Source organism: Hesperophylax consimilis, chromosome 2 (genome assembly GCF_061612785.1).
Source record: "Hesperophylax consimilis isolate HC1 chromosome 2, BYU_Hcon_1.0, whole genome shotgun sequence".
NCBI lineage: Eukaryota > Metazoa > Arthropoda > Insecta > Trichoptera > Limnephilidae > Hesperophylax > Hesperophylax consimilis.
The window spans coordinates 45,140,080-45,163,307 of record NC_142837.1 but is presented as its reverse complement, the minus strand read 5'-3'; the positions used below and the strand labels follow the sequence as shown (position 1 = coordinate 45,163,307).

The 23,228-nt window shown below is 33.2% G+C and overlaps 1 protein-coding gene across 4 annotated transcripts in view; it reads right to left on the bottom strand.

Annotated features, from left to right (window-relative positions):
• Positions 1 to 23,228, bottom strand: part of LOC149426055 (uncharacterized) — a 348,593-nt gene that overhangs the window by 216,294 nt on the left and 109,071 nt on the right. The window contains exon 1 of one of the 4 annotated variants that reach the window (XM_089643343.1): positions 20,291 to 20,755. The exons of the other annotated variants lie outside the window; for them this stretch is intronic. The gene's annotated coding sequence lies outside the window, so the exon portion shown is untranslated. Of the gene's footprint in view, positions 1 to 20,290; positions 20,756 to 23,228 lie in introns of those variants that run through there. 4 annotated transcript variants of the gene reach the window in all.

Genomic DNA, 23,228 nt, shown 5'->3' with positions numbered 1-23,228 from the left:
CGCTATTCAAACTCGTGATATAAAATCCACCCCATTTAGATATTTGCTATACCCCTTGATACAAAATTATTAAATTATTATAAACAATAATTAGTCGCCTGCAATATCAATACAAATTGAAAATATCTCCCGAGTATAACTAAATGCCGCCGACTGGAATGGAACCCGCGCCTTCTGATGTTCGGTCAGATGCTCTGGACCACTGAGCCACGTCGGCTTATTTCCAACCTGCCAAATAATTCAATACGTACTTGTACTTCCATCAACAATTACTGCTTATTATTTATTTATTTATAGAATACATGATAATACAATAATACATTTTCTTACATGTGATACATTAAATCACCACACTAGGCGACTGCCTGTCTCGTGGCGACCAATTTGGAGTTTTTCGTGGATTATGTCTCAATGTTGTGAAATCTAAATTTTAGTATGTAAGAAGTAAATAATATTGTAGTAGTCATAGTAAATAATATATTAGGTATAAGATGTAAACTCTTATAACTAAATAAAATATACATTAAAAAAAAAATGGTATATAGTTAGTATGTGAGGTCTAGTGTTAACATATGAATTAAATATTTATACATGTTTAAAGTATGAACGATTATATTAGAATGAATTCTAATGGAAATAGAAAATATAAAAATGTTAAAGTAGAAAGCAGAAGACAAAATTTTTTTTATATAAATGTATTTATTTTTTTGGAGGCGACTAATTATTGCTTATAATAATTTACCATCCTTCGTGCTATGCATAAAAACCTTGTCTTATAAACATCAGTTTATCTTTAAAAAAATAATTATTCATTCTGGTTTGGTATTTTGACACAAATTCAAATATAAGTTCCATACGTGCGTTTGAAAATCTGCGACTATGAGACTTTCTCTTCTAAGGAATAGTTCCTTACAATTCATACTCGTGGCGCTTCAGCGGTAAACCGTTACTAATCTATTAGTTAAGCGGGTGCGCAGCGACTATGAGATTTTGTTCTGTGATCAACGCGTTTTAGGTTGTCATTAAAATAATTTAATTACCTTCTGAATTAAGATGTTACCTTTTTTCATATAAAAAAAGAACCGTTTCTCGACATTAGAATTACAATCACAAGTTGTGATATTAGAATTAAAAACTTTTTTAACCTACTGCATTATATTCGTTAATCACAGACCACACGAATCATAAAATTGTATATTTTATGTCGCCAATCTCTGGTGCAGTGATATGATGAAATCAATTGAGATTTAGGGAAAATATACATTTAATCATTGAAGATAATTAACCCTCAGACGAAAAATGTTAAACAAAAAATTAGGAAATATTCGCTCGCATCTAGGAAAATATATTCATTCTCGACTTGTATTAAGTATCGATAAAAAATATATATTTATCGAAGACACTATCTAGATTGCAATGAAATTCAGGCATAATTTTGGAGTATAAAGTCTAGGAATATATATTGAATATTCATTCTCGACTTGTAACACAGTCAATAGATGTCGCATATTGAAAACAAAAATTGATACATTTATCGAAGATACTATCTAGATTGCTATTAAATTCAGGCATAATTTTGGAGTCACATATAAAGATAGCAGACGAAAAAATGAATTAAGAAAATGTTGGTGGTTCTTAGTCAAAGGGTCGTATTAGCTCAGTCGCAGAGCAAACGCCAAGCAAAGCCCCGGCAAGGCTGAGGACCTGGGTTCAATTCTTAGATGCGACCGAATATTTTTCTGTATAAATTCTTCTTGTTAGGACGGGATGTTTCAGAGAATTTGAACATTTCTTCAAATTTCAAAGTTAATTTTGAAGTTCTGTGAATTTTTTTTTAAAGGTCTGTTATTATTTCAGATCTGTCAAGCAACTAGCCAATAGTATAATAACAAACTTGAATAGGACTTTCACAGTCCCGAAAATGAACGTTGAAATTTGATGAATTATTCAAATTCTGTAAAACAACTTTTTTACTCCATTTATAAAACTAAGCTTAACCTATACCAGCACTTTGTTGAATCCTACAAATTAAAGTAGCGTTGGTAATGTAGTTTTAGTGATTTGTCTTATATGTAGTATTGTTCTAGTTTCTGTTTTATTTTATGTAACTGTTACATGTTTTACTAATATAGATTCAAATTTAGTTTGTTTATCAGTTATTTTATGCTTGAAAAACATAGTGTATAATAAATAGCTCCCAAACTTCTGTTCTTATAATCCATGTAATATCCCGGCTAGGCGTAAAACCAAATTAAATAATTAAAAAATTATTACTCCATGAAAATATTAAAAAAATATATATATTTATAGAAAAGCCCAACATAGGATTTACAGATGAATGAATTATTTTCTCCCTTTGAGTTAACTATTGAACGCCCATTGATGTAGGCCACGAACCGCTACTGTTTGGGGGTGGTGGGGGTAGTTGGGGGTAGTTAGGGGTAGTTGGGGGTTGTTAGGGTGTTGTTAAGGAATATAAGCGAGTGGTATTGGTGGTGTCGGGAAGAGGTTTTAGGGGTGCGAAGGAGAAAGAGTGAGTCTAGACGGGGGAAACTTCTCTATGGAAATGGGGATACATAAAGAAGAAGCCTTTTGCTGTTAAGCGAGTGAAACCCTAACTGCATGTTGGTGCAATAAAATACACTGAAAGCGACAAGTACACTAGACTGCAGTACAGACACATGAATATAAAAATTATAGTTTTGAAATTTAGTTACAAAAGGGAAGAGAAAATTATCATCCAACTATTACAGAGATGAAGATCTTGGAACGAAAAGGGTATGAGGGGTGGGTAGGAATCCGGGGGTCAGTGTGTTTAAGAGTGACGGACGTTTGAATTCATCCCTCCCACTGCGGTGCAAGGCGATGGGTCGAGAGAGTCCTGATGGAGATGTAAAAAGATCTCCATCAACCAAATCCTTTCCGCCACACAATACGTAGGCAGACGCATCCACCGCCAAGACCTAGAAAATCCTAACCCCATGAACCCGAGCACCCCTGCTAAGTCACTAAACGTAACGAACCACTTGAGGTAACTTCCGCACAACCGTGAAAAATCACGGGTATTATAGTAAATCTAGTAAGTTGGAAAAAAGACTTTCTTGAAAATGGGAAAAGCGCAGACCCTTGAAAAAGGACGTTTTCTCAAGGTAAACCCTAAAATTTGAATAAATAAAAAAAATAATATATTAAACGTACGTACTTTATCTCTTGTCTGAATTGTTGACACATCAGTTACAATTTTGAAAATTACGCTTAAATTCAAAGTAAATCCGAGTTCATTAAACCAGAGTTAAACGAACACTCACAGTGTAACAATAACGCAATCGAAATTGATATTTATAATTTATCCATGTGTAGATTTCATTTTGAACATATATTTATAATATTATGAATAATATAACGTTTTACTTGCATACAATATCACACCCATTAAACAACGCCATTGATGGATAGTGTAATTATTTTCTGTTGTTAATTAATGGACTGGTAGTTGAAAATTGTTTATTATAACAATCAATCAGTTATAAGTTATTGTTAAATAGGTTTTCAATACTAACGAGCAGGTGTAAGATAAAATAAAGTGATGTCAATTTAATTAGTTGCATAACAGAGGTGATTATTATGTGTCAAATAGGAGAACGTGTAAAAACAAAAAGAAAAGGAATTGTGTATAATTGAATTACAGAGCCATTAACAACTTAATTGACAGCCCTCCCATCGTCGCCTCTATTAAATTACATGTACCGATAGGAACACAAGAAAAAATGTAACATTCTTCTGCAATACATACACAACCGACTATCAGACACACTCACTAACCAATAGGATGCTGGATGATCTAGGCAACAAGTTTGGGGTATTGTTGATATATTTACAGAAACCATTTATAGAACAAAGCGTAATCAATACCAGCACTTTGTTGAATCCTACAAATTATAGTACCGTTGGTAATGTAATTTTACTGAATTTTCTTACATGTAGTATTGTTCTAGTTTACATTATATTTTATTTTATGTTACATGTGTAAATATTTTTGTAACGATAAACTAATGTTTATAAGACAAGGTTTTTTATGCATAGCATAAGGGATAACAAATTATTATAAGCTATAATTAGTCGGCTGAAATATCAATACAAATTTAAAATATCTCCCGAGTAAAAAATAAATGCCGCAGACGGAAATTGAACCCGCAACTTCTGATGTGCGGTCAGGTGCTTTGGACCACTGAGCTACGTCGGCTTGTGAAATATTTAGTTTATCAGTTCGTGCTTTAAAAACTTTGTGTATAATTTTCGATGGCTCACTAGGTATATTCTGTTCTTATAATCCATGTAAAAGTCCAGCTGGGCGTAAAACACATAAAATTAAATGAAAAAATCTTACAATACTGTGTCAGCGAAATGAAGGTCATAAAAAATAACAAAAAGAAAATATTTTCTGAAAGTAAAAATTTTCACGAAGGGCTAAAAAATAATCTGGGATTTAAAAAATGACAAGAGCAAAGTAATAATCATGAAAATGTAGATGGGGAACGGATTACTCTACGTAGAACCCTGATAATAATAAGGGATGAATTATTGGGGTGTGCAGTTATAGATAGACAATCCGACACAAAGGCGAAGCTCTACGAAGTAACGAAAAATCATTTGTTTTTTTTTTATTTGAAAGTTTGATCGCTTGGACATATTATAAATGCTTTAATTAAATACTGCGAGTAGAACACATCTTGGCCTTTGCAATATAATCAAGCATATTTTATAATTTTTTTAAAAGCTCATATCAGGCATATAAAAACTGCTTTGAACTTCAAAATCTCCTTCTTAGGAAAACCGTTTTCGGTTATGGTTTTATTGTATAGTCCGACAAATAAAGCTCTCTAGAAAATGACAATAAAACATTTAAATGTCTGTACTTTGCAAAACAAAACAAAAAATACACTTTTTTGCGATATTTTTTTCTTGCATAAATCAAAACCCGAGGTTGGTTTTATGCAGGAATTTAAACCTTATTGTCATCTACTTAAGTAGTGTTATCGTTAGCTGCCCGATTCCAAATGTTACACGACGTGGTGCCGCGCTGCTGTTCCTCTTAACGAAAGCCAATTCATTAAGCTAATTGATTTTGTGAGGATTTTAATAAATTATAAGGATAGTAGCCTTCAATTTCCACTCCAGCGAGATTGTATTCACGTTATTTAATTTTCATGCATTGTGGCCCACTTAAGCAGCATGTTGTAAAAAGTCGTCGCGTGCTGTCGTGCGCGTACACTCGTTACTCGTAACGTCATAGCTGCTCGCTGTTTACTGTTTGCTGTGGACTGTTTGGCTTATCACGATATCTATGTAGCAGCCGAAGCAGGAAAGCTGTAAAACTATTTAGTGTGTTACTGGTACAAAACCGCCAAGGTTATTATTTGGACTGTCTGCAGTACAGTTTCCGAAACTTATTTGAGTCCCTGCCCCATTTTTACAGATATTTTTCATCAGTTCCCTCCAGGAACACTCTTTTGGCTAATAATAATTTTGAACATGTTAGTGTAAGAACTTGTATGTGGAGTGTTAAAGCTATTAACTCTTAACAGGCCAAGAAGACAAACAAAACGTCTGTAATTAAGTGGGTCATCCGACGACCCCATGCATTTTTCTGTTTTATGGGCTTTTAAACAATAGAAATCCCAATTATTCAGTCAATTATTAATGATAACTTATGTATTTGTGCAGAAATACTAAAATGATATGTCAAGCATTTAAGCTAATATAAGGAGGATAGTAATTTAGGAAACTACTTACTCCCTCACTTGTCTGCGGGATAGTTAATTAATAAAAACAAAATATAATCATGCCAAAGACATCAAAGAAATTCTTGTGATACTGTGAAGTTAAATTAAGTTTAATTTGTCTAGGTTTCATCAATCTGCCATAGGTCACCCAAAGTGGTTTGCTACGTTTGGTGTCTTAGAAGAGGTGGCCGGGTTCGTGAGGTGAGGTTGGTCTTGGTGGCGAATGCATTTGCTCGGTCGGTGGCTGAGTCGACATCCCGTTTGGGTTGCGTACGCACCCAGGCGTAGTGTGTTCAATTCCTCGGCTGGCTAAGTCATCACAACACAAGCAACTTTTCCGCTTAGTGTGGTGGTAGTAGGAGATTTTCAAATATTGTCAGGTTATCCGTAACCCGGGAATGTTTGTCTTTCTTTAAAAAAAGAAAAGAAAGAAAGAATCTACTGCGTGGTGGATCAGATGAGGAGAGAATGGTTGAGGGAGACCATTTGAATTAGACCTCTCCAGCCGAACTCTCTCGGCACTTTCCAGAATGATAGATTATTTCAGTATTGCCCAGGTGAAAGACCACCATTCACAATCGAATAGTTGCTTAAATTGGCTTTAGCTGTGTTTGGTGACCAGATCTGAATAGCCAGGTACTTCCCTACTTCTCTCTGCCCATTTCCTTCCCCTCCCCACTACCTTTAGCCTCACTACATTCTTCAATGGAGTATTTTCACAAACTACGAAAATCGCTAAAAATGTGCGGAAGATTTAAAAAAAAGTTAGTTGGAAAGTTTGTTGTTTTTGATTATGATTATGGTACTAGGAATATGTAATTTTAATATTTTTAATCGTAATTATTGATTTAAAAAATGATCTAAAACTGCACATTCCGAAATGGTTCCAACTGGCTACAATGTCATAATTCAAGAATAAAAACGAACATTTCGCTTTGGAGGCAAATCGAAAGGGACACATTTTAAGTCGTTATAGAAAAGTTATTTGTCTATTGGAGATTCCATCGTCTCACCAACTCCTGGTGGTAGGATCAGTTGGGACTCTTAAATCTTACTAACCTAAAAAAAGACTGCGTGCACAGAAGAGGGCAAATTTCAGTCAACCAATATTTTCAGTACCTTCATATTGCTCTTTATGGGGCCACACTTTGGAAACCACTTTTTTCCCACTTTGGGAACCACAGTTTCACACTTAAGTTTAGTTTCAGATAATCAACAAAGATAACAATAAAGAGGTCGGTCAATTCCGGCAGTTATAAAGTTCAAGCGTGTCATAAATTGTTTAATAATAAAGTAAGTTGTACTATGGATTTTGATTATATTATTTGAATCTTACTGCGTTATTTTCACGTTCTAGCGTTGGCCATATAGACATTATTTCTACGTAGTGGAGTAATTAATTTCGCAATCAAACGTTACGTTCACTAGAATTGCCTCAGTGCGGGAATCAGAATCGGTAATTAAAACTAACGTAATTTACGACTACGAAATGAACTGTGTTCAAAACCGTAACCGTTCGAATGAATTTCTGCCAAGAAAATCAAATGTTTTGAAGAATTAATTACATAATCAAAACTTAAAAATATATAATTTAAACAGTGACTAAATAAAATGCTCTAAGAAACTTCAAACTTTAAGGTATTTGTAGGTAAAAATAACATTTCAGTACACGTATCTATCATGTCTGTAGAGCACAGGCGTCAGGTAGAAATGCTGTCCATGTTCTACAGGTATTTCAATGGAAGATGCTCGGAGGAACTGGGAACTAGAAAACAAACCAAACGGACGCTTAACATTTCTATACGGTTGACATTTGTCACACACGGAGAAAATACTTATTTATATAAAATATTGCTAATTTATTAAAAATCTGGTAAAATTATTCGTATTCCTGTTAAAAACGGGACTGCAGGCCTTCAAAGAATGAATTGAAAGATTTTCCAACAAACTACCGGTAAAAGACGAATGTGTTATGAAGATGTCGGAACACGTGTTCATAAAAATTCTAATATTTTCGCATTTCGTCATTATATTTATCAGGATAAATAAGCGCAGTTGCATGAATACGTGTTCCGATATATTCTGAATGCACTAATATTTTATTAGGAAATGGTGTGCCATCACGATTATAATAAATGAGCAATACTATTTTTTAATAACTCGTTCTTGATTTCAATAGCTCGGGTGTTTAACGATTTTCCGTCCTATACGTCACCTCCCTTCTACGGCACCCGTGTTCCCTCCTTACTCTCTTAAAAAGACCCTCTGCACAGCAACCCTTCAAGATGACACAAGCCTTGAGGAAAATTATTTTCCTCAGGGCCTCCGATATGAAGTTGACGTAAAAAATGTGGATTTGTATAGAATTTAACAACAAAATATACTCGTAATGAAAGCTTGGTAAGTAGGTTCACATACAATACTGTTACAAAAACGAAGTTACAATTCCACAATGCAAAGGGTTTATTTTTCATATAAAAAAAACACATTATTTTTTCGTACAATCCAGTTATGTGACTATTTTAAAACTCAGTCATCATACAAAATATACAAAGATGAAAAATATGGATCCGTGCTTATTATTACGACGTTAATTACTTAATGAGATGTGTCTGCAAACAGCTTCATGTGTAAAGTGGTGTAACGATGTGGGCACATTTCACAGTGAGTCCAGTTGAAGAACAACAGTACAGATGACCTACTTAATTCAGTTTTAATGCGTTTTACATTATTTAATAACTTGCCATTCAGGCAATACTACCTACTGTGTATCACGAAATCAGCAGAATGGACAATAATAAAGTGTTACGTATGAATTATATAATATTTTCACAGGTAATATCTACAATGAATAGTGAATTTATAATTTAAGAACGGAATAGCGAAATGTATAGAACTCAAGATAATTTGAAGAAATTAATCGAATAAGTTAGCAAAAAAATGCGTAACGTGAATATAAACGTATTTAAAATTTTACACAACTGATAAACAACCATCGATGTTTAGAAAGCGGTTAATTATCTATCATTTAATTTCTGAGATTCCTCTACCTGAGGGAGTATGCCTAATACCCGTTGCTCTATCCTACTGACTCTTGGGCATGCTCGGTATGAACAACCAGATGTGCATATTGTATCACACTTCTTCAAACTGATTCGTGGATGGCTTGAAAATCCGACTATCATGAAGATTATTGTTCTCTATGTTCCTGATGGTTATCTCCGTCACTGACAGCATAGACTGTTTTATCTCCCGGCCTGCAGGACCAACTTGCCTGCAGGTCATGCCGGTGGGGAGAGCAGTCTTGCTGTTGAACAGAATCAATTCGGATATTGTTGTGTTCGTACAAACAGGTCTCCAACTCGCCTTGGAAGGAGTTAATAAATAAGTGGTTCTTTTAGATTAATCACGGATTTATTAATACTCCGTAACTAGTAGCTGGCTAATTGGAATCTGAAACAGTAAGTTTCTCTGAGAGCTTTCCCACTGGCCTTGGCGACTACTGGCCACTGGCTCCATCTTGCGGACTTCCACGCAAGCTCTATGCACTGCCATCTGTGCGTGCATCTATGAAGCTCTTACTTCCCAACAGATTTCGATATATATAGCTGATGGTGAAGCTGCCTTTAAAAGGCAAGCTCTATTGATGCTGGTATATTTGATACATCGTTTATTTATTATGTAATACTATTTTACAAATGTACTTAAAAACGAATTAAAATATAATTTTAATTCGTTTTTAAAGGAATAAAAAAATTTCAATGAATTGAATTAAATCATGGAACAAGATGATAATAATAACAAATATAAACGAAACATGAAACAGAACAAGACACAGAAAATAAGATAACGGTCACAACTAGGAATCGAACCCAGGATCTCTTCATATCTTCTTCAATGATATATATATATTTTTTTTATAATTAACTCCACACAGGAGGCCCTGAAGAAAATAATTTCCCTCAGGGCCTATGTCATCTTTGGGGATGCTGTGTGGAGGGTCATTTGTGGAGAGGAAGGAGTGAACATGGGTCTTGAAGAGTCCCATGTTGTAGGAGGGAGGAAACACAGAGGCCGGCAGTTCGTTCCACAGCCGAGCTGTTGAACTTAAGAACGAATCGTAGAAACGACCCGTTCTCCTGTGACAAATGTCAACCGTGTACAAATGTTGGGCGCGCGTTTGGCGTGTATCAAGGGATCAATGACGCTAGTTCCTCAGAGCATCTTCCATTGTAATACCGATAGAACAAGGACAGCATACCTACCTGACGCCTGTGCTCTAAAGATTGCAGTCCGTTTGTTAAGATTGGGGAATCTATCAAACGGACCGCCCGTTTTTGCACAGAGTCAAGGGTTTCTATATTACATTGATGAGTATAACCTTAAAAAGTTAATTATCTGTTGTGTAAATTTTAATATACGTTTATTAGTAAAGGTGTGTTCTACTATAAAACGTGTAAATCAGTGATAATAATATAATATCTTCATCTAACTAACTAGCTAACTAACCGAGCTACGTGCTTCCCGGTCCGCGGCACACATAATTCTGTACAAGTTCAGGGATTTAACTGCCGGCATTACTTTAGTACGTGAGAATTAGTAAGGCCTCACCTTACAAGAAACGATCGCGATGCTGTCATGAAAATTACAAAAAATATCGTAAATAAACAGTTTTTTATCAAATGTCTTTTAATTTTGTTTTGGTTTGACTGGGGATTGAACCATCCAACCAGGAACTGGAATCGAAAACTCTACCAACCAAGCCAAATCCCGATTGGATAAGACCGACATTAATTTGGGTACTAGATGGCAGCACTTCTGTTCGTAGCTGTACGTGGAGCAAGTGCGGACGGCAGACGTTAGCGTAATAATATTATAGATAATATACGCGGACATATAGGTATGTAGGGATGTAGATAAGTAGGGATGTAGGTATGTATAAAAGTAGATAGAATGCATTGTCATCGACAACCAGCCTATCTGACGAGTTCCAGCTCAACCGGATGTCGGAAAGTGGGTTGATATCCACTTCCAAGGTTGCCCTCATTTATTGCGAAAAACGAAAGTGAAATTCAAAAAGTAGTATTTAAAAAAGTTGGACATGTTTCAAAACAAATGGTTTCTTCGTCAGGATAAACGTATATTCATTTTATGTATCCACAATTTTTCTCGTCATGAAATCTGTTATTTTATTTTAATTGCTATCCATAAAGTGTTGAAACAATATCAATTTAACTGTCAAAGAAGTCATTATTTTGGTGCCTGTTTAAAAAATAATGTTAAAAGGAGTCAAGTGCGAAGCCGGTTAGTAAAAATTTGTCGTTACGTTAAAAGTACGGTATTAAGTTTTTCTTTAAAACTTTGGTCGATAATTATTATAATTAACTAATTAATTAATTTTAATTGCTGTTCCAAGTGAAAATTTTATTTACAGAAAAAATCTTTTCATTATTGCTTTTAGCCATTGAACAAAAAGTTTTGTAAGAACGATTTTTTTTTAATAATTAATAATTCCATATTTGAAATGTGTAACTAACTAACAATCACACCGTTTCCCCGCAGGGGTAAGCAACGAGGAGAGCTAAAAAACGCCAAACAACTCGGTCTTGGCACACACTCCTTGCCTCATTCACATTCCTACACAGTCTCATACATACTCTTCTATTATTCTCTCGACATGGCCCGACTCAAGTATCTTATTCACTTGATTGTGCCACGTCTTCCTCGGGCGTCCCCGACTTCTGCTACCATTCACACTTGCGTCGTATATCCTCCTTACAACTTATTTCTTTCGCTCTACATGCCCAAACGATTATATTACGATTACATTAGCCTTGTTTTACCACATATAAGCCTCAGAGATCTCATTTCTACAGCTTGTAGATATTTATTTTGTTTATTTTTTGACAGGTGTCGTAATTTTTCATATTTGCTAACGGTGTTCATTCGAGAGATAAATTTCTAATCGTCAATAAAATTGACGTTCGTTTTTGAAATGGTCCTGAGGTAAATATTTTTTTCTTCGCAATCCTACTGTTATAATTGTGCTAGTGTGTATATTATGTACTTATTTGATTCAATTTCGGTTAGAAATAATAATTGGAATCACGTATTTGGTAAAGTCCACTAATTAATCCCAATTTTTTTCAGATTAATTCGAACAACGAGTTTCCCACTAACTAGCAAAAACCACCATCTGATTGATGGCAAATCGAAAATCAATAGCCAACGTATTACCAATCAACTCAATTACCACACATCGGAAAATCCATAACCAAAGTATTACCAATTATTTTTATAAGCAATAATTGTTCGCCTGAAACACTCATCCACATTGAAAAAATCTCCTGATAAAAAATACATGACGCCAACGGGACTCGAACCCGTGTCCATTCGATTTCCGGTCGAAAGCTCTGACCACTGAGCTATGGGGGCTTATTTCTTACCCGAGAAAATATTCAATATATGCTAGTGTTTCATTAAACAATTACTGCTTTTTACATTTTTTCACCTGAGAACAACCAACTTTATTTTTATATGAGAAAGGCATTGTAAGTGCTAAATCTCTCACTAGATGGCGTTAATAAAGTTGGTTGTTCTCAGGTGAAAAAATGTAAAAAGCAGTAATTGTTGAATGAAACACTAGCATATATTGAATATTTTCTCGGGTAACAAATAAGCCCCCATAGCTCAGTGGTCAGAGCTTTCGACCGGAAATCGAATGGACACGGGTTCGAGTCCCGTTGGCGTCATGTATTTTTTATCAGGAGATTTTTTCAATGTGGATGAGTGTTTCAGGCGAACAATTATTGCTTAAAAAAATAATTGTTATCCTTTGTGCTATGCATAAATAAAATCTTGTCTTTAAAAACATTAATTTATCAAAAAAAATAATAAGCAAAGTATTACCAAATAACTTAATAACCAAATATTAGAAAATCAATTGCCAACTTATTACCAATTAACTTAATAACCAAATATTAGAAAATCAATATACAACGTATTACCAATTAACTCAATTACCACACATCAGAAAATCAATAACCAATGTATTACAATTCAACATAATCAAATATTAAAAAATCAGTAGCCAACGTATTACCAATAAACTTAATTATCAAATATACAAAATAAACAAATTCAAAAAGTTGTAACAAAATAAAAATTTACGTTTTCCCCATAATATGAAAATTTGGGATACATAATGAATTATTTGATTGGTTTTCTAAAGTAGAAGTTATATTTCAAGGCTTTTCAAGTTGGTTGTTCATAATTTATATTATAATATTAATGAAGACATTCTATGGGTGAGGAAAAAGACTTTTAAATTAACAATAAATGCGATTGTTTAGAATTTTTATATTTAGCTTGTAAAGGAGGCCTTGAAGTTTTTCCTATCTCTTGGGATGCTGTGTGGAACGTTTATTAAGGAAAGTTTTCAAGTTTTACAGAGTAGAGCTGGAAAATTTCAATCTGCTGGGAACGCTTTTCCATATCGCACTAGATCGAGTCCCCGCCGTTGACCGGGCATTACACAGAGTTTATCGAAATTAAATGCAGACAGTGATTTTGTGTGCAAAATTTATTAAAGTATTAAAATTCTGCTTTAAGGGTTGGAAAAGGGGGTGCTTTTTATAAGTTTTATGTAGACAGTTACCTTCCTATGCTTTTAAGGTCAAGTGTGCGAAATTTCATCAATCTCAGAATAAAACTGTAGCTTTGTATAAAAAACAATTTCACGCCGCCTGCCACAGACACTCTTATTTAAATGAATAGCAAATGTATGACACTAAAATAGGACTTGCATTCTAAGAACGGATTGTTTCACAGAATTTTAACAATTCATCAAATTTCAAACATAACATTCAAGTTCTATTATTATTTCATCATAGTTGGATTGTTTCACAGTAATTGGATGGTAACAGAACTTGAATCGGACCTGCGCAGAACTTGAACATCATCTTTGTAATTTGATGAATTGTCATTTAGTTATAGACAGTCGAACAGATTGTGAAAAACAAAGAAAATAAAAACCTAACAAATCTTTTTACTACAATCATAATAAGCAGAAAATGTTGCCTGCGCAATCGTGGAGGACTAGCAGATGATTGAATCCACCTAATGGGAGCCCGACGCCTTGGAACGCTTGACTAACTAACCTAATTTCCGCATCATTATACAAAAAACATATGGTTATCTTTTAGGCTAACTTGACACACTTAATACCAACATACATTTTAAAATAACACTTTGATTCAACTTAATTAATATAAAATATAACTATTTAAGTCCGGGGATATCAAAGTTTCAATATTTTGTGGGTTCTGAGTTCAGCCATGTTTTTTTTCTTGTTCGACCTATTCGTATTAATCTTTTACAGTTATTCTAAACCTTTACCTACAATTTTCCGCTTATAATATTGGTAGTAGCAGAAATTCAAATGTAGTAAAGATATTACCTCATTATTAGTAACTTGGGAGAGAAAGAAGAGATATTCAAATGTGGATAACATTATTACAGAGATAACTTTCTTGTTACAAACAAGATTTTTCAGACAGTTTTTTTTTATCAAGAAACTCTGTAGACCGAAATTCTGTATGTCGATACACATGTTACATCATATTATTATAGTTTACTAAATAAAGCATCCACAAGAAGTGCCTACGTAATGGTACGTATACATTTGCGAACTTAAACGCGAACTTTTATTTTTAATTTTTTTAAAATTTATTTATTAAATTGAATATAATTACATCTAATACAATATAAGATATGGGTAGTCCCACAAAGCTGTGATAATCAGCTTGTCTGTAGGTTCTACAATTTAATGTTATAACATAATACACATTAGCTTAAGTTTAAATATTAATACCAAATATAATGTTTAGGATAGATAAACGTTTAGTTCATTATTTTTTAAGTTAAAGTTTTCGTTAAATTTGTTATAAATCACAGGTATCAAACAGTCAAGTGTTCTGCTACCATACTTATTTGATATTAGTTAGTTTTTTAGGCCTTTTTTCAGTAAATCTTGTTTTGTGACTATGCACCAATGACTTTTTGCACGCATTTTCTCCCGCATTATCCATAATTATAATGAACCAGAGAAGCCCTTTAATTGGAAGTAGGCCCTCAGAGCCATACAGTAATTTTAAGTTGTTTCTTTGTTTGTAAATGCTGGTTTAACAATTTTTTTTAATTATAGCACTGATAATGAATTATATAACTGACCCACGAATTATGGGAAAGGAACGAAGCAACTGTAAGCGGCGTTTTGAGCAAATTGTGGTTGCTTCGTTGAGGTCAGAGATGTGTTTATTTCAAATAAATCCATTTCAAATGGAAATGCAAAATGCAAAATGGGTATTTTCCATTTTAAATGCTTTTCTAAAAACCATCTTGCATTTTGCATTTTAAATGCTTTTCTGAATGCATTTTCCATTTTAAATGCTTTTTTGCAACATTCTTCCTACTATCTCCACTCATCTTTTTTTCATAAGCCCCAAATATCAGTCGGTCCTCAACCTCGCTATGAGAGATAATTTACATTTGTCAAGTTGCTCCCTGGTAGGAGCCCTGGCAATTGAGTGATACCATTACAAAAAATACTGATTCAAATACTGAACATGGGGCCATGACGCTGTAATATTATGTTAGATAGCAGTTTCTATGTTTTTACGTTGGCAACATTAGTCCCGCACAAATTTTTTGTGGTTTCATAATCTGTAGTCGCGGTGTTTTTGGATTTACTACCATCATGTAAAATGTTCTACATTGATATCCATTATTAAATGACAATTTAAAAAAAAAAAATTATAATTATTTTAATTGTTTGAACTGAGAAACCATTTTGCATTTTCAATGCATTTTGAAAATAGGTATTTTGCATTTTGCATTTGAAATGCTTTTCTAAAAACCATTTTGCATTTTCAAATGAAAAAGTATTGACCCATTTCCATTTTGCATTTTCAATGCATTTTGAAAATAGGTATTTTGCATTTTGCATTTGAAATGCTTTTCTAAAAACCATTTTGCATTTTCAAATGAAAAAGTATTGACCCATTTCCATTTTGCATTTCAAATGGTTTTGGGTACCCATTTTGCACATCTCTGGTTGAGATTCAGTTCGGCAGTTTGGTTCGCGTATGTATACGTAGCATAAGATTACCCAACAGCACGATCATTGATCGCTTTATTTCTGTGAACCAATTTACAGAACTAAGAGAACGAGAGGAAATAATGGACAAGTTTTATCGCGGTGGCATTTGGTTAACTCCCACGCACACTACGTACTTTAGTTGTTACAGTTGGCTAATAACAGTTGCTAGGTAATCATAGGAAGTGAGGTGGGCTCGAAGAGTTGATATTGTTTTTTTTATGTGAGTGTCCCAGCTGCTGTCAAATATCTGGAGCCAGTGAGACTATGTCATCCCCGATTGAGTTATGTTGTGAGGCTTCGTGAAAATCATGGGAAGGGGATGTGAAGAGGAAGGTGGGGAAGTACCTGGCTATTCAAATCCGGTCACCAAACACGGATAAAGCCATTTCAAGCAGGGTTTCGATTCTGAAAGGTGGTCTTATACCAGCGCGATACTGAAAGAATCCTACATGGAGAAAAATTACTTTTGCAAATTTATTAAAAATGCGATTGCAGGCCTAAAATAATGAATAAACAGGTTTACTGATAAACTTTTTTAAATTTTTTTTATTTGGTTACTTTTTTAAATAATTAGGTACATTTTTGTATGGCACATGAAAAAAAAATTAAATCAAAACATCATTGAAGTCCTCCTCACTAGGAGATCCTGTGCTGAGGGGGACTATATATGTTAGTATACGTTTTCAGCGACTAAGATGATGTTTTAAATATATTAGCTAGTTCTTCTTCCGATATTTCCTTTGACAGCCAAGATTTGATGTCCTTAATGTAGTTATTTTTCATTTTCCTTTTTTTGATGTTGAGAGGGAGTTTATTATATAATTTTATAGCTAAAAATTCAGAGCTTCTTTGTCCAAAGGTAGAATTACATTTAGGAATATTTAGTATTTCTGTTTGCTTGGCTCTGGTTTTATGATCGTGAGAGGGGTTTGCCTCTGGTTTATTTTTTAGGTGATGAAATAGAATATTTTTAGCATAGATTTTTTGTAAACTTGGAAAATCAAACAGATTAAAAATATCAGTAGCTGGCGTCCTTACGGGGAGCTTTAATATGGTCTTTATGATCCAATTTTGAGTTTTCTTTAGTTTTTTTTTAACTGGGTTGTTTCAGAGAATTTGAACAATTCATCAAATTTCGAAGTTCATGTTCAGGTTCTGTGAAGGTTCTTTGTTAAGTTACGCACGAATATCATGATGTCGGAAAACATGTTCATGAAATTCCGCATATTTTTGCATTACAACGAAAATTATTTGCATCGTCACTATATATATTATCAAGGCAAATTGATAAAATTTATGTTTTCTTAAGGCGAAGCTTATTGCTAAATCACAATTTTGATTAATCTTTATAAGGAATTGGTGTATATTATGAATACCAAATATATGCTTTAGATAAATTGAAGGTTTCCCTATCGTTTCGCTTGAGTAGAAAACAAATAAAATAATAAATGACTCAATAAAAAAATAAAAATGAAAATTATATATATATATTTTTTTACTACAAATGTATGAACGCGTAAAGGACACAACTTTTAAAAAATACGGAATTATAGCTAAGATTATCTGTGACAGTTTCACATGATTACATTTTTTGCTTTCTTATAAAATTATTTACAAAATAAATAAAAACCAGTTTTGTGCTTGAAACCGAACATTTGTATACTCCATTTGTCAAGCGATTTTAATGCCTATTACCTTCAACATAACGTATACCGAGAATATACACATTTTTGGCTTGTAGCTTCATCTTAAAGGCCTGAAAGGAACGAAGCAACAGCAAGCGGCGTTTCGCGCCATTTGCGGTTTCTTAGTTTCGTTCCAATAAGTCGAGGTTCAGTTCGGCAGTTCGGCTCGCGTGTGTATACGTAGCACTAGATCCATTGGCCGCGAGCAATTATAACTCTTGAAGAGAATCACATAAAAGCTGATAATGACACTTTGATTACAGTGTAATTAATGAATATTTAATCCGGTGACTTGTCGAGATAAAAAAAATTGTGTAATAATTATTAGTAGACAGCGAAAGTAACCAGATTATATTTATGATAGCGTAAAAGTATTGAAAATTTGTACAAAACACTAATGGTTTTAAAAAGATCCCACGTAGGTACACAAAGAAGATTATTGCCCTCACGATAAATTAACAAGCCTTACTAATAAATCTTAAATTTAAGAATGTTTTATCCATTTGCATTGATAATATAATACAATATATACTAAAAGTTTATCAGGAAACTTGTTAATTCATTAGTAAGGCCTGCAATCCCGTTTTTAACCGGAATTATCAAAAATTTGAAGATATTTTTTTTTTTTTTTTTAAAGAAAGACAAACATTCCCAGGTTACGAATAACCCAACAATATTTGAAAATCTCCTACTACCACCACAGAAAGCCGAAAATGTTGCTTGTGTTGTGATGGAGGACTTAGCCAGCCGAGGAATCGAACACGCGACGCTCGGGTGAGACCCAAGCGCTATGTCCACTCAACCACTGACCTATTCTTAATAAATTATCAATATTAATTTTTCTTGGTGTAGTATCGAAAAACATAATCATTAAATATAACTAAGTCCCCGGCGTTACCCGGGATTTACACAAAGTTTATTAAAATCGGATGTAGACAGTAATTTTCAAGTCAATTGTGCAAAATTTCATCAATCTCGGAATAAAACATTAGATTTGTAAAAATCAAAAGACGCCATATGTTTGTTCATGTGTTGTTTGAATGGTGACCGGATAAATCATCAAAATGATAATTAATCACATCGTTAAAAAGTTATATAAAGTCATGGAAAGTGATGAAACAAAAACTTTATTAACTGGGTTAAGTAGGTTAGGTTAGGTTAGTTTAGGTTAATTTTTTTTTGTTGTTTTTAATGACTTTATATCACTTTTTAAAGGTGTGTTGAATAGTCACTGTATTGAGTTAGCATGGAACCGTTAGAATTGAACTGACGACGGGCAGTAAAATAATAATTTGTTTTAATTAATATAAATATTATGAAGAAGTTAATTTTTACTTCAACCTTTCCTAGCACGAAGACCCATTCAAATCTTCTACCAATGTTTAAATTGTATTTAATTATTATTTGAATTAATAATGGGCGATCCGATACCCGTTTCTAAGTCCCCGCATTCACAATTTATAAAAAGTTCTCTTTAACTTTTTAACTTCTAAAAAATAAATATTAAATCTTTTAATATAACTTCTATACATTTGTTATTCCCAAACGTTAATTATTTGAAATTCCCTCTATAGAAAAAATCGCAAAGTAAGCTGCGAAAATTATTAAAAACACGTTTTGTTCTGTTATCTAGTATGTTATAGGCATGACAAAATTCACAGTGTATCTTTAAATGCAACTAAAGCATCTGTCGAAAGAATTTTGCTCTATTTCACAATTGTTATCGTTTTTTTAATATTAGCGCGCTCCCTCTAACATTCGTATTTACAAATCTCCCTTTCAAACCATCTTTGAACGATTACTACAAAAGGGTTATTTATTTATTACAGACGGGATAGAGCAGAAAAAATAGCTTCTAACCTAGTAACTAACCTAACCTAGTAACTTAAGGATCACACATATACGTAATAAATTAATTTTAACAATTTTTTTACTAACCGGTTTCGCCCGAATATCAAAACAATTTTTTATATTAATGAACAGTTGAAAATATTGAAAACAAATTATATGATATCTCGTAATTTAACACATAATTACTGGATATTTCGAAGCTCAATAGTTCATTATAGAAATTACGTAGCGAGCTGAAATCTAAAAATCGCAAACATGACAAAAAAATGTGCAATTTTTATGACGCCAGAGCTCATCCCGCATTTCAACAAACTGGTTTTCTACATAATGGTATTATAGGATTGGTATTGGTCTTAACTTTAAAATGAATTAATTCATCGTTGTTTTAGATTACTCAGAAAATAAATGCGTTTGTAAACAGAAATGGAATTAATATAACAGTTGTTTTGTTATATCCCCGGCTTCACAATTGAACTCCGTTAATAAAATAATTCATCAACAATTGACAAAACTGTTCACGTTTAGTTTCCATAGAAAATGCGAACAAATTGTGAACTTCCGTTGCGCGACCATTATTTACTGTACATCAATTTACATAATATCACAATTTAATTAAATTAAATTTAACACTCGATTTGACTAAATCACATTATTTTACAGCAATATGCCAACCGGTTCGGAAAAATCGTGTTTTTCCGAGAAGAGATATTATTATGAATGCATTGGAAAATTTGGCATTGAAGAAACCGGTCTGCATGTACCTACGTTTAATCTAATGATATTACTAATTAAGAAAAAAATGGCAATAATACCTTATTCACTTTGTCTTAAACAAGCAATAATAATTGTTATTATTTGCTGCCAATCGTTGAAAACGGAATAAACTGTTTATAAAACAAGTTCTATATGTAGAACTGACACTTTTCACTTAGTAATGTAATAGCACTAAAGAAGCGTAATTCAAAAATATTGTTCACATTGTTAGTTCAGAAGATACGCAGATAAATACGTTTTAAAACTTAGAAAATATGAATTATACAGCAGTAGTTGTTCACTTGCACAATTCTTCACACAAAGTGTAGTCAGAAAAAATAACCCGTTTTAAAATTCGAAAAAAGAAGCTTATTTGAAATAATAACATGAAAGTTGTTCGCTGATATATTTGTTCTTCACGGGTTTAGTTCAGAATTTATTCGGTGGAAAACTCGTTTCGAAATTTGAAAAAGAACGAACTGGGTTCAAATTCAACCCAAACCGTTTGGAGCTGACAGCAACGCTTCGCGGCAAACGGCAGACTAACCAAACATCAACAAAATGAATATGCTGGCCGCGTGGATCAGCTGGTCGTATACACGCGGCTAACATGACTCACGAACTGGCCTACACGAATAAAAAAGCGCCGAATGAACGCTTACAAAAAATACTCGAGGTGTTGATACTTTGACATTTTTATAACAGAGCCAAATTTCTTAGGGAATCGAGTCCAAGTCTGGATTAGCCGCTTACGGTTTTTAACGCGCTTGCGCAATGAAGCCGCTATGAAACGTCAGGCGTGAAATGAATCAACATTGACATTATTGATGATAAATTTGTGTTTTTTTATACAAATTAGTACTCACTATAAATTAGATAGGTAAAGAAATATGAAAACAATATGAAGTTTCTATCAAATAACACGTGTTTGAGCTTACGTTATTATAAGAGCTATGACACATAATTATATGCCAAAAACTAAAACAAGTTCGCTGGCCACGCTTAATAAGATTTTTTTTTATTAAATCTTTTGATTTATCTTAATTTCTATAAAAGGCTAACTATTTGCATTTTGGAAATTTTAACATTCTAATTTTTATTTCTGCTGCGTAATGCTACGTATACATACGCGAGCTGAACTGCTGAGCTGAACTTCAACTTATGGAAAAGGAACGAAGCAACCGCAAAGAGTTAAGGCGATGCCATACGTAGTAATGCAAAATCATGTGTTTTTGGTTTGAAAATTTGGTCGCCTAGAAATGTTTCAGATGCTTTAATTAAATACTGCGAGTAGAATACATCTTGGACTTAGAAATAATCCAGTATTTTTAGATAAGTCTTTTTATAAGCCCAGAAAAAAATAATGGATAAGGCCTATGAAAACTACTTTAAAGTTCAAAATCTCCTACTTACGAACCCATTTTCGGTTATGATTTTATTGTATAATGTGACAAATTAAGTTATTTATAAAATGTTCGAAAAAAAATTAAATATATATGCCTGAACATCCACAAAATAAAATAAAAGGCACTTTTTGGCCATGTTTTTTTCTTGCATAAATCAAAACAGGCGGATGGTGTTAAGCGGGAATTTAAACCTTATCGCCATCTACGTAAGGGTTGTTATTGATAGCGGCTCAATTTAAAATATTCCACGACGAAGTGCATCGCCTTAATAAAGTTATTTCCCGTAATTCGTGGCTCGGTTCGCGTTTCGTTTCATAAATGTATACGTACCATAAGGTGTACGCGGTTTTGCCTGATTCCGAATGTTACACGACAAGGTGTAAAACCAATAAGAAGAATATGGTTTGCAACTGAGATATGTGAATACGAATGTTAGAGGGAGCGCGGTAATGTTAAAAAATGATTATAATTAATAGGCGTAAGCAAAAATATTTTAATAAAGCGTGACATTTAAAAAAGAGCAAAAATCTCTCGACAAGCAAACAGATACACTGTGGTTTTTTTTCATACCTATAACATGCCAATTGCGTATTTTATAATTTTTTCATACCTATAAGATGCCAATTATGTTTTTTATAATTTTTAAAGCATACTTTTGGATTATTTTCTTTCGAAGGAATTTCTCATAGGTACATGCTCGGCAAATGTATTCAGAATTTCTTCAAAACAACTTTTTTAGTAGGTATTTAAGGGCGGTTTGTTTCGGAGAATTTGAACAAATCATCAAATTTCAACGTTCATTTTCGGTTCTGTGAAAGTCCTATCCAAGTTCTGTTATTATATCATTATAGGCTAGTTGATTGGCAGAACTGAAATAATGACGGAACTTGCAAAACTCTTTCGCAGAACTTGAAATTTAACTTTGAATTTTGAAGAATTGTTCAAAGTCTCTATGGTATGCTATATTACGGTGAAAGTTCGCAATGTGGGCGATGCACTACGTCGTGTAACATTTGGAATCGGGTCGCTAACAATAATACTCCTTATGTAAATGGCTATAAGGTTTAAATTCACGCTTTACACCAGTCTGTATAATATAAATCAGAGAAAACATTGTTAAAAAGTAATTTATTTTATTTTGCGATATTTTTTTCTAATGAACTTAATTACCACATTGTACAATAAAACCATAACCGAAAAAGGGTTCGTCAGTAGGCGATTTTGAACTTTATAGCAGTTTTTATGGGCCTGATACATTTTTTGGTCTTTTAAAAAGACTAATCCAAAAATGCTTGATTATTTCTACTTTTACTCTATTTATACTTGAGGTATAAAAAACAGACAATTTTTCTAAGCGATTAAATTTTCAAACCAAAAACACATGATTTTGCTTTATACCTTTAACGTTACGTTATACATATACACATCGATCTATATAAATAAAAAAGAGTATCTTGGAGATTGATGAAATTTTGCACACTTGAACTGCAAAAAAACAGGAAGATCACTGGAGTCGAAAATCTTTTCTCCAAATTAATGTGTAAATTTATTGTGGACTCTAATCAATATTTGACACAATCATTGGGGTAGC